Raw genomic sequence first — 15,911 nt, 5'->3', positions numbered from 1 at the left:
ACTTCCTGGCAGGAGCGCTGAGGGGAGTGAAGGGCACTGCAGGCAGAAGGGGTGGGGAGGGGCCCCAACAGCCCCACTAATCCCTAATTTGCCTCTAAAAACAACAAGGAGTCTGATGGCACCTTAAAGACTAACAGATTTATTTGGGCATAAGCTTTCGTGGGTAAAAACCTCACTTCTTCAGATGCATAGAGTGAAAGTTACAGATGCAGGCATTATATACTGACACATGGAGAGCAGGGAGTTACTTCGCAAGTCAGGAGCCGAAGTAACTCCCTGCTCTCCATGTGTCAGTATATAATGCCTGCATCTGTAACTTTCACTCTATGCATCTGAAGAAGTGAGGTTTTTACCCACGAAAGCTTATGCCCAAATAAATCTGTTAGTCTTTAAGGTGCCACCAGACTCCTTGTTGTTTTTGTAGATACAGAATAACACAGCTACCCCCTGATACTTAATTTGCCTCTGTTTGTGGGGACTGGAGGAATGCAAGGTGTCGCTGGTGCCCAGCCTACACAAGCTGTGAAGGGCATGATGGCTACAATAGCCGTATAACCTTATAGATCAAAAAAGTCTCACTCCTTAACCCAGTAGCTATAGCAAAGCTTGGCCGCATTCAATGGTTGTAATTTCCATGCATAACGTCGGTTTAGTTTTAAGCATTTTTTCTATTTGTGTCCATTTAAATGTTCATATTTCTGGGAAGTTGGGGGGCGGGGGAGGGCTCAGCCAATGAGGGGGCCTGACAATCATTAGTGAGAGTAGACGTTAAGATTCAAGAAGTTAAATCTTTCTCTGACTGTTAAACACAAATTGTAAATTTTACGTATGGGATGCTGACAGAATAAACAGCCTGCATACGTTCTCGAGCCGCATTTGTCTTACTTAGCCTGTCCGCAAAGCTCGATGGAAATATTTTTTCCATCCGTGTGTGTGTGTGTATATATATGGTGGGATCGACTTTTACCGACATTTACTGATAAAAATCGAACGTTTGTGAGCCTAATTAGACCTGTACGAAAGCTGCGTGGAGCAGGCCTTAGCCAGCTTGGAAGCAGTTTGAGGCAGGGACTGTCTCTTTGTGGTGTATGTGCAGCTCCCAATGGGCCCTGAACTTGGCAGTGGGCTCTGAGCAAGTGTTTAATTAAACTCATAGACTTTTAGGCCAGAAGGGCCCATTATGACCATCCAGCCTGACCTCCTGCTCATTGCAGGCCACAGAACCTCGCCCCCCCCCCCCTCACTCCTGGGATAGAGCCCTGCTTCTGGAGTTGCTCTCCTAGCTCCAGAGTATGGCATTTAAAGCAGCTAGTCAATATCTGTTCTATAAGAAGCAGCAGTGGCAGCTGAAGAGAGGGGATTTGCTTCACTCCAGTAAAGCTTGCAGGGCCCCATTTTGTTTCCTCTTTGCCAGTTCATCCGGCTGGCTGCAGATCCATTTCATGGGGGTGTGGCCCACTGAGCTGCTGGGGCGGTCGTTGAGATATACATATAGTCCGTCTCCTTCCACTTTGAACCCACAATGGAGGGAAAATCACTCATCAGCTGAATCACACAGGAAGCATCCAAACACCGGACCCCCTGTGTAATTGCTGCACTCGCAGGTCCGATCTACAAGGGCAGGGCCCATTTCTTTGTTCTAGGTTTGTACAGCACCTAGCGCAATGGGGTCCTGCTCCATGAATGAGGCTCCCACAATACAATTAATCGGTAAAAACTAACCAAGTTACGGTTCTCTCATCAGAGCTGGTTATAACTGACCCGGTTAAATGGTGTTTACAGACCATGTGTCACCACATTTGCCTGGACACTCCCACAGCGCAGCCTGAGCTGTAGCGGTGCATTCTGGGAAAATCTAAGCAGCTGTGCTGGAGAGAATGGCCTTCTGGGTAAGGCACTAGGCTGGGACTCAGGGAACCTCTGTTCAAAGATCTCAGCCTTAACCATTCCTAGAGCACCTGAGGCAAGCTGAACAGATTTTCCCATGGGAGACTGTCACAGAAGCCTTTTCTACGCTAGGGATATTTATCATAGCAAGAACCATTCTGACCCATTAAGGGGGTAAATGAACAGATTTTCTGGTACTTTGGCAATTTCATAAAACAAAAAAAACACCTCATTTTGGGTCAAACAAAATGTTTCGTTTTTACAAAAATTGAAATGTTTTATTTGGCTGTCAGCTAGTTTATATAATTTTTTTATTCAAAACGTTAAAAAGGACATTTTGCAATGAAAATTTGTTTGAAACCAAAACATTTTGATTTTTTTTTTAAATGAGCAATCTAGTGAACCTGACAGGAAATCGCCAAACATTGCTGCGTTCCCAAATGGTTTGAGCCAAAAAGTTTCCCCCCGCTCTATCTGTAATATGCTTCAGGCCAATTCTATATGGCCTGTCCCTTGCATGGTCATTTTCACCACTGGAAAGTGGCTGAATCAGCAAGGAAGCATTTCACAATCGTTTTGCACTGGTATGAAATCACTGCAGAAAGTGCAGGGGGAAATGTGACTAGCCCAGTGCAGCTTTTTATCCCTCGCTTGTGGCGGGACCCAGTGAAAGGTTTATAGGTCTGCTCCTGCCTGTTAACAAACGTGGTTCTTTAGCTCGAGCAGTAGAGACTCATGTTTTACATCCAGAGATCCGCAGCTCAATCCCAGCCAGGGTGTTGTTACACAGGGCAATATCTTCCCACAAAAGGTGCTGCAGTTGTCGTACAAGTGTCCAGAGAATGAGATTGCTACATGTATACCCCACTGACTGTACTCAGAGAAGGGATCTGACCCTCTGCACAAAATGAGGGGGACACCCCTGGAGTAAAGGGTTGTTGTAGCACCTGTAACACCTGAAAGATCATCAGCTCTGACTATCAGATGAGAGCCCTAACTTCTGGCCCAACCGTGAACAGGCTGTTAGTATAAAGCACTCACAGGTGGTTGTTGAATTCTGTACCATCCGCCCATCTCCAGGGCTGGGCCGGGTCCCTCCTCCAGAGGCCGATCCAGTGTGCAGGGGAGCCTTTATGTTGCCGCAGGAAATTCTTTAAAAACAACAAAGGAAGAAAAGTCCGTGATGACGCTCACAGGGCACTGGGGACAGCAAACTCGTCATTCACCTAAGGTGAGAAAGAAAGTCCTCCTGCGACCTGATTGTCAGTTACACTCAGGCCACACTGGGCAGCACAAGGTTGCCTTAAAGCAGGCACGGACAGCCCGGTCAGAATCTCCCTGCAAGGTGGAGCTGGTGTGGAGGTTCTGCACTCAGCCCCAAGACGGTAATGGGGAATCAGGCCTCTAGTCTTTACCTACAAAGCCCTTACTGGGATGGGACCCTGGAGACAGCTTGACAGACACAGATAGGGGCCAGTACCATGACCTCAGCTGTAGAATTCCTTGCTGGGAGAGATCAGAACTGACCCAGATCTGAACTGTGCTCAGATCAACGTGTCAGGTGCACTTAAGGAGACGATTCATAATAATCTTGAACATAAACTATGTGAATCTATTATGTGTATAGTGGTAGCCCCAACTGATATCTGGGCCCCACAGGGTGCTGCACAGACACACAGTGACAGTCCCTGCCCCTGCTGAGATCAGGGGCCCGTCACAGATACATGGTGAGAGACAGTAGCTGCCCTGAGGAGCTCAAAGTCTAAACAGACAAAGGGAGGACTGTTATGTGATCCAGGAAATCATCTAACCCTCAACTTTCATGGTCTGAGCTCCCAGCGCTGGCATCTCAGAGCATGACAGACCTCATTCCATCACTGTCTGCTCTGCCACATCGCCTAATTGCATCTCACAGAGAACCTGTATCTCTGCCTTACCAGGTGTTTCTGGGTGTCAATCACAGCCAGGGAGGCACTGAGTGACAAGCAGGTGCTCTGGCCTTTGTTCCAGGTCCCGTCTGCCTTTGAGAAGAGATAGCATTTCCCTCGGTAGCCAATCCAGTCATCTGGGCATGCGGCAGCGGGACGGTCCAGAGGAGAGGAATGACGTTTGGAGGCTACCACTGAAAGTTAGCAAGCAGCAGAGTGGTTAGGCATTCTCCCCTCCCCACTGCCTGTTTTAATTGCCCCCCCCCCAACACACACACATACAGACATATGTTTCTAGGAATAATCCTAGCTCTTATCCAGCACTTCGTCTGTAGATCTCAAGGCTCCTTATAAAGAAATTCAGTGTCATTATTCCCATTTTACAGATGGGAAAACCAAATCACAAGGCAGGGAAGTGACTGGTCCAAGGTCACCCAGCAGACTGACAGAGTGGAGAATAGACCCCACTTCTTCGGAGTCCAAGCCCATCTTGTAAACTGCACTTGTTGCTCTGAGTTACAGGCAGGAAAGTTGGCATTTGAAATGAAAGTGATCAATACTACAGATAAAACTGATCCCAAAGCAGACTCAATTACCCATATTTATATAGGAAATCAGGGCCTGGGTTACTGCCCCAGCAGCAGGGCATCGGCACCTGTAGTTCACAGAATCACCACTATGTGTCACTCAAGATACAAGAAAGAAGCTACAAGAACTGCTAGTCTAACCGATGGAGTCAGGACTGGATTCTGATCTCAGTGACTCTGATGTAAATGTAGAGTGATCCCACCAAAGTCAATGATGCCTGGGACAGATTCTGATCTGTTATCCTGGTGTAAATGCAGTGTCACTCCGCGGAACCCCATGGAGTTATTCTGGATTGTAGCTCACAGCAGAATCTGTCAGATCACAACCACACCATTCTCCACTCCAGAGGCTGACACAGCAGATTCACAGGCCCTGGTCATAGCCCAGCCATTTATCACATCACCCCTGCATGCTAATGCCTGTGAGGTTAAGCATGGATTCATCTACCAGCCCCTCTTGACTGCCCTCTCTGGCAGAGAAGAGGCGCAAGAGGTCTGGGTAAGGCAGCAGGAATTTTCCTGCCTTATGGCCTGTGCATGCCACTGATTGGAAGTAGTCCCATGTTCCCCTTATACCCTGATGTGGAACCGCCAGATCACAGGTGTCTGATGACAGGGGCAGTTTATGGTAGAACTAGGGCAGTTGGGAGGGAAAGGGCGCACACTGGTACTTAGAAGTGCATGAGGTTATAGCAGAGCTGGGACAGTTGGAGGAAGGGGTCCCGGTGGTTAGGATACTCACTTGGGATGTGGGAGGAGATCCTAGTTCAATTCCTCCATCTACCTCATAAGAAGGAATTGGAACAGGGGTTACCCTACCTCTCACACTGAGTGTCCTGCCCACTGGATTATAGTCATGCTATAGTTGAGCCAATGCATATTTGATGATTTATACAAAGTGGAACAGCTGCAACAGGAGAGATTAGGATATTCTGAGGTGGCTACTCATAGTCAGTGGTTAGGTCTCTCACATGAGCTATGGGAAACCCCTGTTCAGATCCCTTCTCCTCATGAGGCAGAGGGGGGAATTGATCTGGGTTTTCCTATAGCCTGAGTGAGTGCTCTAACCACTGGCTTAGGAGGGACTTGCTTGGAGCTGCTACTGCTCTCCTTCCACCCCTCTGGCCAAAAGGTGGGTAACACCTGTCTGCACCTGGGCTGAGCATTGTGCTGGGGCTTAGTCAGGAGACAGGCAGCAGTGCACATACCCAGAGGCAGAAATTTAGACATTTAAGGGATTTTTACACTGAAAATTTAAGTGCCTACAGGATCAGGTGGCAGCTAAGCAGGGGGGTTGTGGATTGCAATAGAGAATAAATTTGGGCTTTAAGCAGCTGACTCACTTTATGGATTTGGGCAGTTGTGTGTAGCAGGATCTGGGAAGGTCCCCCCGGGTGTCTGCCATCAGTGCAGAGATTGCAGCAGGGGAATGAGACTTCAGCTAGAAGTGGTTACTCATCAAGAGGCTAAAGGTGGCAGACAAAAAGGTCCTCCCTCTTTTGGGAGAAAAGTCAGGGAGAGAGTGCTGGGCTCTGAAACAGGAGAGGTACCTAACCTGGAGGTAACAGGGAAGGCTCATTGTTTCCCCCTTTTTCTGAGTCTCATTTTGAAAAGCTGAGGAGAAGGAGGAGTTTTGCTGAGGAAACACGCCCTGTTTAATCCATCAAGATTTATTGGGAACTTTTTAGTTGATGAAAAATTGACTTTAATGCTTAGGCCTGGAGGCAGACAGCCCTTACCTGGGCATGCCATCCTTGGGATTTCCATGCTTTAAAAGGCTCTGAATGGCCTAGGGCTAAGAGGAATACAGTCCTAAAACTAATCATATGGGGCTTTTGGGGGGGGGGGGGGGGGAAGAGGTGGTTTTTGTGTCTCTTGGACATTTAGTGAAGGGGTGGGGGACAGACAGGCTGCTATTTAGAGGTATGGCAGGGGAATGGAGGGTTCTGGAAAAGCCAGGGTCTTTAGTGGGGGCTGGGAGATGTACTGAGTGGGAAACCAACTGGTGACAGAAGGGGAGAAGAAGGATTTGGAGGGGAAAGGCAGTTATTGGTGGAAGAACAGGTAGGCCATTAGTAAGAGGTATGGCAGGGACTTGGGGTAGGGGAAGGGCCTTGGCAGAGCAGGGGAAGAGAGGGGCGAGTGGCAGTTGCTGGGGGGAGACTGGATGGTTCTGACAGAGCTGTGGCAGTTAGTGGGGGGAGGGGATGACAGACGGCAGTTGGAGATGACAGGAATGGAAGGTTCTGGAACAGTCGGTTGAAGTAAGCAGGAGGAGGGTGACACAGTGGCGGTTCAGGGCTCTGAGAGGCGTGGAGTGGGAGGGCTGGAAGGTGTGACGGACTAACCATATCCTGAACAAACTGCATGGAAGGAAGATAAACTTTACTGAATTAAGTTAAAACGGACAATTAGGATTAACACCTTTTGGGGTTCATTGGATTGCAAATGCAAATATTTAGGTACAATTGTGAGATTAGGCGAAAGACGAGATTAATGCCATCTCTGGAAGGGCAGAGGGAGTTGGAAGGTCTTTCTGGAACAATATGTGTGAAGTGCGTTTCCTTAGGAAATAACACGAGAAAGCAAATTCTCCCCCTCTGAAGCCAACCTTTTGGAGAAACGCCCTCAGGAGAGAGCGACCCTCTGTAAACTAACTACTTGCTTCTGGAAATGCCACTTCAAAGACCCCCCTGAACTGTACAAAAAGGGAACGGAGCCTGTGGTGCGTGTGCTTGCTCTGAGCTGAAGCTCTGATGAACTCATAACCACCAGGACGGGGTATTAAAAGGCTGCGCTTGCCAGAGCCCACGTGAGAGCGGGGATGAACTTGGGTAAGTTTGTTAGCGTTCATGTAGGTTCTTTGGTGAGTTTTCTCTGTAACATTTTTCACCTGAAGAATAAAGTAGGCTCGCTTAGAGTGGTGGGGTAACTTACATCTAAGTGATTGGGCAACAAAATGGCAAATGAAATTTAATGTGGATAAATGTAAAGTAATGCACATTGGGGAAAAAATAACCCCAACTATACATACAATATGATGGGGGGCCAATTTAGCTACAATGAATCAGGGAAAAGATCTTGGAGTTATTATGGATAGTTCTCTAAAGACATCTACGCAGTGTGCAGCGGCAGTCAAAAAAGCGAACAGGATGTTAGGAATCATTAAAAAAGGGATTGCGAATAAGACAGAGAATATCTTATTGCCCTTATATAAATCCATGGTGTGCCCACATCTTGAATACTGTGTACAGATGTGGTCTCCTCACCTTAAAAAGGATATACTGGCATTAGAAAAGGTTCAGAGAAGGGCAACTAAAATGATTAGGGGTTTGGAACGGGTCCCATATGAGGAGAGATTAAAGAGGCTAGGACTTTTCAGCTTGGAAAAGAGGAGACTTGGAAAAAAGGGGGGATATGATAGAAGTATATACAATTATGAGTGGTGTAGATAAAGTGAATAAGGAAAAGTTATTTACTTGTTCCCATAATACAAGAACTAGGGGCCACCAAATGAAATTAATGGGCAGCAGGTTTAAAACTAATAAAAGGAAGTTCTTCACATAGTGCACGGTCAACCTGTGGAACTCCATGCCTGAGGAGGTTGTGAAGACTAGGACTATAACAGCGTTTAAAAGAGAACTGGATAAATTCATGGTGGTTAAGTCCATTAATGGCTGTTAGCCAGGATGGGTAAGGAATGGTGTCCCTAGCCTCTGTCTGTCAGAGGGTGGAGCTGGATGGCAGGAGAGAGATCACTTGATCATTACCTGTTCTGTTCATTCCCTCTGGCCACCTGGCATTGGCTGCTGTTGGTAGACAGGATACTGGACTGGATTGTCCTTTGGTCTGACCCAGTATGGCCGTTCCTGTGTTCTGATGTTCTTATCCGTAGCAATGACACTGTTGTCTGTCTCTGAAAAGAGAGCAATCAGGTGCCCGAGGGCTGGGCATACCCAGGGAAGGCAGGGAACTGTTCAGCCATGGAAATACCCTGCTCAGAAGGGAGAGAGACCTAGGTCTGGAAGCTGGATGGCGGGTGCCCTGGCTGAACCGCTGAGGTGAAACACAGGGGCAGTTGCCTTGAGCTGTGACAGAAGGTTCTGGAAAAGCCGTTTCAGTTAGCGGAAGTGAGGTGGGGGGACAGACTGGTAGTTAGGGGTGTCGCAGGGACTGGGATGTGACAGACGAGTGGGTGGTCGCAAAGTGTTGCCAACTCTTGTGAATGTTTTCACGAGTGACGGGATTTTGGCGGGAGCCAGTCTCCCAATGATGTCAGAAGCCTGAGTGCTCTGGTTGGTTGCCTGCCTCAGTCAGAACTGCTGCAGGAACAGCTCCCTCTCCCTGCTTCCCTGCATGAAGAGCCCCTGGCGCCGTCCCCACCCTGGAAGGGGGAGATAGGACCCTGTTGCAGCCCCCCCACCCCAAGCCTGGCAGAGGCCGGAGAAGAGGCCGGAGAAGAGCAGAGGTGGGGTTGGGGAGCTGGGCTGCATGGATGAGGGGCTGAACTGAAGGGGAACTGGGTGGGGGACAGGATTAAGGGAGGGTGCCATTATGGGGAGATGGAGGCAGAGTGGCAGCAGGGCCGTCCCTAGGGGGGTGCAGGAGACATAGCTGCTGAGTTTCTAATTTGTTGGGGGGTGCTTCTTCCCCAGCCAGCTCTGCCCAGGCCCTGCTCCCACTCCACCCCTTCCCCAAGGCCCCCCCCCCACTCCGTCTCTTCCCCGACCAGTTCTGCCCCCTCCACCAAGTGAACTGTGCCCTGGCTCCTCTTCCCCCTGCCCCAGCACCTCCTGATGCTGCAAAACAGCTGATCCACAGTAGGTGGTAGGTGCTGATTGGTGGGGCCTGCCAGTGGACAGCAGGGGCTGAGGGGAGGGGGAGATTCTGGTAGGGGGGCTCCTCTCCACCCCTCCTGCCTGCTGCTCGCCTCCCCATTCGCCTCCTCACCCCACTCGCCTGCCTGCCTCACCTTCCTGCCCACCTCCTCACAATTTTTATTGAAGCGTGGGGTCCCCCCCAAAGCGTGGGGCCCAGGGCAGTCACCGTGATTCGCTGTACCTAAGGGACAGCTCTGTGTGGTAGATAGTCTGGGGCTCACAGGAGCCTGGGGGGGGGGGGAGATTCTCACAGAACAGGGGCAGTTAGCGAGGGGAGGAGGGTAACAGACTGATAGGTGTATTATGGGATGGGGGGAGAGTTCTGATAGAACCAGAGCAGTTGGGGAGGGGAGGCACAGAGTAAGGGGAGACCCCTGGCTAATGCCCGAGTGTGTCGGTTCTGGATGGACTTCTGAATTAATGAAGTGGTAACAGTGGCAATTAGGCATGTGACAGCTGGAGACTCAAGACTAGGGTTACCATCCGTCCGTATTTCCCCGGACATGTCCGGCTTTTGCGTCTCTAAATAGCCGTCCGGGAGGAATTGGTAACAAGGTTAAAATGTCCGGGTTTTTTTCTCCCTCGCCTCCCTCCCTCCCTTCCATGCAGAGTGTGGCTGCTGATTGGGCGGCTAGGCCGATTGACCCACTCCCATTGGCCTCCAGCAGCCAGAGCCCTCCCCTGCTCCCCCCTCCCTCTCTCTGTAGTCCTCTGTAACACACAAACAGACCCACGTGGAGCCAGAATGGTAAGGGGAGTGGGGGTGCGCAGTTAGGGAGCGGGGGAGTGTTGGATGGGTCCCCAGCCTCCACCTGCCACCCCCCCTCCGTGCATCCCCCCCTCGGTGGGTCCCCCATTCCTGTCTGCCTGCTGGCTCCGCAGTACATGCAGACAACTGCTGTCTGCTGCCCCTGGGTCCTAGTGCCCCCATCCACTAATGGGAAGACAGGCTGCCCTTACCCTGCCCTTCCACCCTAGCCCTGAGCCTCTCCAACACCCCAAACCCCCCAGCCTTCATCCCCACACACCCTAATCCTCTGCTCCATCCCTGAGCCCCCTCCTGCATCATGAACCCCTCATCCCCAGACCCACAGCCCTCACCCCTGCATCCCCTCCTATCCCCAAACTCCCTCCCAATCCCCCTCCCTCTTCCCACACACCCCCTCCTGCCCTCAAACTTCCTCCTAAAGCCTGCACCCCCTCCCTTTGCACCGCCTCTCACCCCCAAACTCCATCCCAGAGCCTGCACCCCTCACCCCCTCCTGCACACCCACCCCCTGCCCCAGCCCGGAGCCTGCACCCAGCACCCAAACTCTATCCCAGAACCTGCACCCCTCCTGCACCCTAATCCCCAGCCCAGGACCTGCACCCCAGACCTCCTCCCCCCACCCAAACCCCCTCCCAGAGCCTTAGGCAGGTGGGGTGGGGGGTTCTGGGCACCACCAAAATTTCTACAACCCTGCCACCCATGCGAGTGGATAAGGGTCAGGGCAGTCAGGGAACAGGTAGGGTCCTGGGGGGGGGCAGTTAGGGTAGGGGGTTCTCAGCAGGGGACAGTCAGGGGACAAGAAGCAGGGGGGGTTGGGGTTCTGAGGGGAGCAGTCAGGGGGTGGGAAGTGGGAGGGAGTGGATGGGGCGGGGCTAGGGCGGGGCTTCCCCCCCCCCCCAGTGTCCTCTTTTTTGTTTGTGGAAATATGGTAACCCTACTCAAGACAAGGGGAGAGATGGAATATTCTGGAAGATCCTGTTCAGTTAGTGAGGGGAAAACACCTGGGGGGACAGGAGAGAAGTCTCCCCATCTGCCTGCTGTCATTGCCATAACTGCAGGGCAGGGGTGTAGACAACTTTTTTTTTAATTTTGAAAGGCTAGAGTTAAAAAAAAGAAGCTGTTGGTGTCACTTTAATGAGTAGTTTTATACTGTGACTAAAATTGTCCATTTCTAATAAAGCGAGATAAATGAGTTTTTGTTCCACATCCAATATTTATTTACTTAATACAACCCCTCCTCCCTCCCCCCTACCGCCAGTGCAGGGAGAGCATGAGACAATCTCCTTTTGGGGATGGCAACTCATTAGGATGCTAAAAGCAGTCAGGTGTGGAGAAAACTTATTCTCCGTCTGACTGAGAGCTGTAGATCATGGAGCAAAAATCAAATTAAAGGTAGATGGATATGTTTGTTTTCCCTATTGCTAAGGTAGGGTGGGGGGGTTTAGAGGCTGAAAGGCAGGTTTTGTCAGTGAATAGGAGACAGACTGGCAGTTAGGAATATGGGGATGTTGGGTGTGTTTTGTTATAAAGTTATAGTCTGTTAAAATATGTATATATTAAATTCAATATATAGTTTGTAAAGATATAGCAGCAATCCAAGATGGAGGCTGAACTGCCATTTTGTGACCGCCATCTTGTTGTTTACTGTTATCAGAGCCCAGTCATAACTGGATCCAACTGGTTTTTCCTGCCACTGACAACTCCAAGAACAATTTTACCTCAGACTGTTTCCCGCCTTTGCTGGGACTGTACCATATTTTCCCTCCACTAAATGCATAAAGGGACTGAACTCACTGACAAGTGGTGCAGTCCATCCCAGTGACTGTGTGTGCACCATTCAGGTCTTCACAGCATCAGTGCTTTGTTGAAGGGCACCACCATTCCTGAAGTGAAGAGAAAGGGAAGAAAACTTTCCATCTTACCTGCTCCTGTTCCTGGGTGCAACATCACCAGAGGGTTTCGGTCGCTTCTTCCGCCCTGAGACATCGAGGGACTCTCCAGTGCTCCTCCTCTGCGGGTTTCAATTACCCAACGAGTTGTAGGTCCTGGACTTCGCCGCCGCCACAGACGTGCTGACAACAGAGTGAGATAAATAGGGTTTTCTCGGTTGGGGATTTATGTGCTGTTGCCAGTGTGATTTGTATTTTGGGCCTGAGCTTCATGCTCCTGTTTTAAAGCTGCTGTTTTGCTCTCTGTATTGTTTATCTAGTTACTGTTTATTCACAATTACCGCTTCCCTGATTTGTAAATGTATCCCCCCCCCCACACACACTTACCTGTTGTTTTTACCTTCACCTATTGCCAGTTTTTATTATTTGCACAACACATAGGGAAGGAGGAGGGAGACCCGTATACCAGTCCACCGGTGATAGACACGGCAGAGGGCGGTCTGCTCTTCTGAGCAAAAGGGGCTTGTTTTACATCTCGATACCTACATCATTATACATTTAGAAGTAGGGGCTTGCCTATATGAACAGTTAGTTTGTGGCAAGCTGGGTTGTGACTCTACCACGTGCTCTATGGTCCCTACTGCTGTGAACTAATGGTTCCTTAGTGCACTTTGATCTTCTTCTGTTTCAAAGTGCAATAGCTTGGTGTGAAGTAAATGTTCATGTAGACAAGTCCTAAGATTCAGGAACCTCAGGAGAAGATTCTGAAACGGTTGGGTGGTTGGTGATGGCTAAAACCTGGCCATTTTGTAGGGAGCCTCATCAGTTTCCTTCTATAACTATTGTGTTCTTCCCTCCTCCAATACCAGCAACATATACGTTCTGTCTGCAGTACCTCCTGCATACTTACAGCCCCTCCAACTGCAATGTTGTCAACTCCTGACTATTTTATTGCAAGTCTTGCAATCATTTGGTGTGTGTTTTTTTTCCTTCAAACTCCAGCTCTTGGAATTGTGTAATTGTCAACCTGAATTTTCATTTTAAAACATTTCTAGCCCTTGTGGTTGCAAAGAAAAACTTGAAACATTAACCCTAAAGTCTCAAATACCAGAAGGTAGCTAAAAAGAGCCCTGTATTATTTTATTTAAAAATATCATGACATTTAAGCTAGTCTCATAACTTTTGGTATTTGATTTATTTCTGAATGTTGGAGAATGGCAATACTGCAACTATAAGTCTGTTTCTGACCTTGCAGTATGTATGGTGATTTACATACATGGATTGAAGCCAGGAGATGGATCTGAAATACAGCTCTTCAAATGGTGAATGGGGAAGGCAGGGAATTAATTTTTGGCTGTGTTCTGCTTGCAATGAAATCAGATAAGTCTGGGGCTCTAGGATGATACTGATACTGATTGGTGTGTGGTGCAGAGTCCTATGCCGCTGTATACAGTATGTCATGACTGGTGGAGTTAGGGAAGGTTCTGCAAGAGTGGCTATTTGTGATATCCCAGGTACTGGGAAGGTGGTTCAGATTCAGACACCATACTAATATTCACCTTATAAAATTGTAAATTGGATAAACTGGTGGTTTAACTAGTCATTCCCTGATATTATGCAATAAATCATTCACGTGTGTTAAGTTGTATAATAAAACACAACGCTTGCTATGCCCCACAACACAAAATACAGTTTTCCTTATTTCGCTTAAGGCAGTCTGATGGCAAGCTGATTCTGATTAAGTTAAATTGTATTTGTGTAGACTTAATCAGTGGTGCCACAGCATTTTTTAAAAAGTTGTGGAAGAGAGAGTGAAAATGAGCTAGTCTTCCAGCTGCACAACAGACACCAACACAATCGTAAAAAAATGTGATTGGAGATGGGGCCAGGAGGAGATGTCCTTCTCAACCTCCCATTGGTGGTTGCACCTATGTTACAAGTAAAATAACAGTGATATTATTCCTTACACAAGGTAATAAAGCATTACCAAAAATACCTCCCAGTAACTTATCATTGGATAAAGATGCATGAAATATCATCCAAGGCAAATGAAACCTAATGATGACAATTTAAATGCCAGTTTTAACTATTTCACTGCTACCACCTTTGTGAGACAAATGCAGCTATCTATATGTCAGAATGTTGTATCTATCAACTTAGTAAGACATGACTTCACTGGTTATATCTGTGAGGTTTCTTTTGCAAGCAGAAGTGTTAGAATTATTTTTTTTAAATCTCAGTACAGAAACTCTTCTTAGTGCATTAATAGGATTCATTTATACACATGAAGATTGATATTCTGAAAATTATAGTAAAACAACCAATATTAGCATAATAAGATCTTCTGAGATCTTCAAAGGAAGACAAGTCAGGTGTAATAATAGTATAATTAGGGAGGCCAAAAAAGAATTTGAAGAGCAACTAACTAGACACAAAAACAGATTAGAATATGCAAATTTTTTTTTAGATAGAATAGAGTTTGCTTTGTCTTTTCTGCATTCGTTTTGTATCTCACAAGGCTGCATCTGCAAACACAATACAGCAGAAGCAGGAAGCCTGCCAAACAATCAATGGGGCCACTAGACGATCGAGGTGCTAAAGGAGCACTCAGGAAAGACAAAGTTGTTGTGGAGAACCTAAATGAATTCTCTGCATTGGTCTTCACTGTAGGTGATCGTGGCATTCTTTTTAGATGACATATCTGAGGAACTGTTCCAGATTGTGGTGGCGGTAGAGGTGGTTTTGGAGACAGGTTAAAGTCTGGTCATTCAATGACAGACCTGCAGGTGGCTATTTTACAACAGAAAAACATCAAAAACAGACTCCAACGAGAGACTGCTGAGCTGGAATTGATATGCAAACTAGATACAATCAATTTAGGATTGAATAAGGACTGGGAATGGCTGAGCCATTACAAACATTGAATCTATCTCCCCTTGTAAGTAGTCTCACACTTCTTATCAAACTGTCTGTACTGGGCTATCTTGATTATCACTTCAAAAGTTTTTTTCTCTTACTTAATTGGCCTCTCAGCGTTGGTAAGACAACTTCATGCTCTTTGTACGTGTGTGTGTATATATATCTCCTCAATATATGTTCCATTCTATATGCATCCGAAGAAGTGGGCTGTAGCTCACGAAAGCTTATGCTCTAATAAATTTGTTAGTCTCTAAGGTGCCACAAGTACTCCTGTTCTTTTTGCGGATACAGACTAACACGGCTGCTACTCTGAAACCTTTCTAACTCTAAGGATGGTTAAGCACTGGAACAGGTTATTTAGGAAGGTTGTGGAATGCTCATCATTGGAGGTTTTTAAGAACAGGCTGGACAAACACCTGCCAGGGATGGTCCAGATATACATGGTCCTTCCTCAGCACAGGGGGATGGAGTAGATGACCTCTTGAGATCCCTTCCAGCCTGACATTTTTATGAAAATGTGGAATGTTCTCTGTTCCCCTGAAAACCGTGGTTTATAAATTAAGTGTTTTGGATTTTTTTTTTTGGTGGTATATGTGTGGCACCCACAGCCACTGTTCCTGGTACAGTGCCTTCTCAAAGAGTGTTTCTTGCACTTCAAAACAAATGATCTGATTTCCTATGGTAAGGACTAGGAGGAGTTCCATAGCTGAAGTTCAACTCCTGCTCCTTGTGGCTCCAAGTCTAAATCTGTAATAGCTGCCTTGGAGGTTTAGAATGTGAGTCAGGCACTGAAGTAGCCAAATCTTTTTCTGTTAAGTGTTTTATAGTTTATTCAAAGTTTAGGTTATTGTGTTTGAGCATACACACAGAGATGTTGTATAAAATCACAAAATACTCTTGCTGGGAGGTTGCACTGTAATGTTATTTATTCTTAAAATCCAGAATAACTCACAGTAACCAAGAACAGACACAAAGCAGGCTTCTCTGTAACATAGGGACGTACGAGTCACCCATCATGTTCTAGACTGACTGTGATCCATGCTTCCCTATAG

General features: G+C 47.6%; 1 protein-coding gene across 1 annotated transcript in view; it reads right to left on the bottom strand.

Annotated features, from left to right (window-relative positions):
* Positions 1 to 15,911, bottom strand: part of LOC101940086 (C-type lectin domain family 2 member B-like) — a 103,336-nt gene that overhangs the window by 34,322 nt on the left and 53,103 nt on the right. The window lies entirely within an intron of this gene.

This window comes from Chrysemys picta, chromosome 12, assembly GCF_011386835.1.
Source record: "Chrysemys picta bellii isolate R12L10 chromosome 12, ASM1138683v2, whole genome shotgun sequence".
In the NCBI taxonomy this organism is placed as follows: Eukaryota; Metazoa; Chordata; order Testudines; family Emydidae; genus Chrysemys; species Chrysemys picta.
This window is presented reverse-complemented; position numbering and strand designations above follow the sequence as displayed.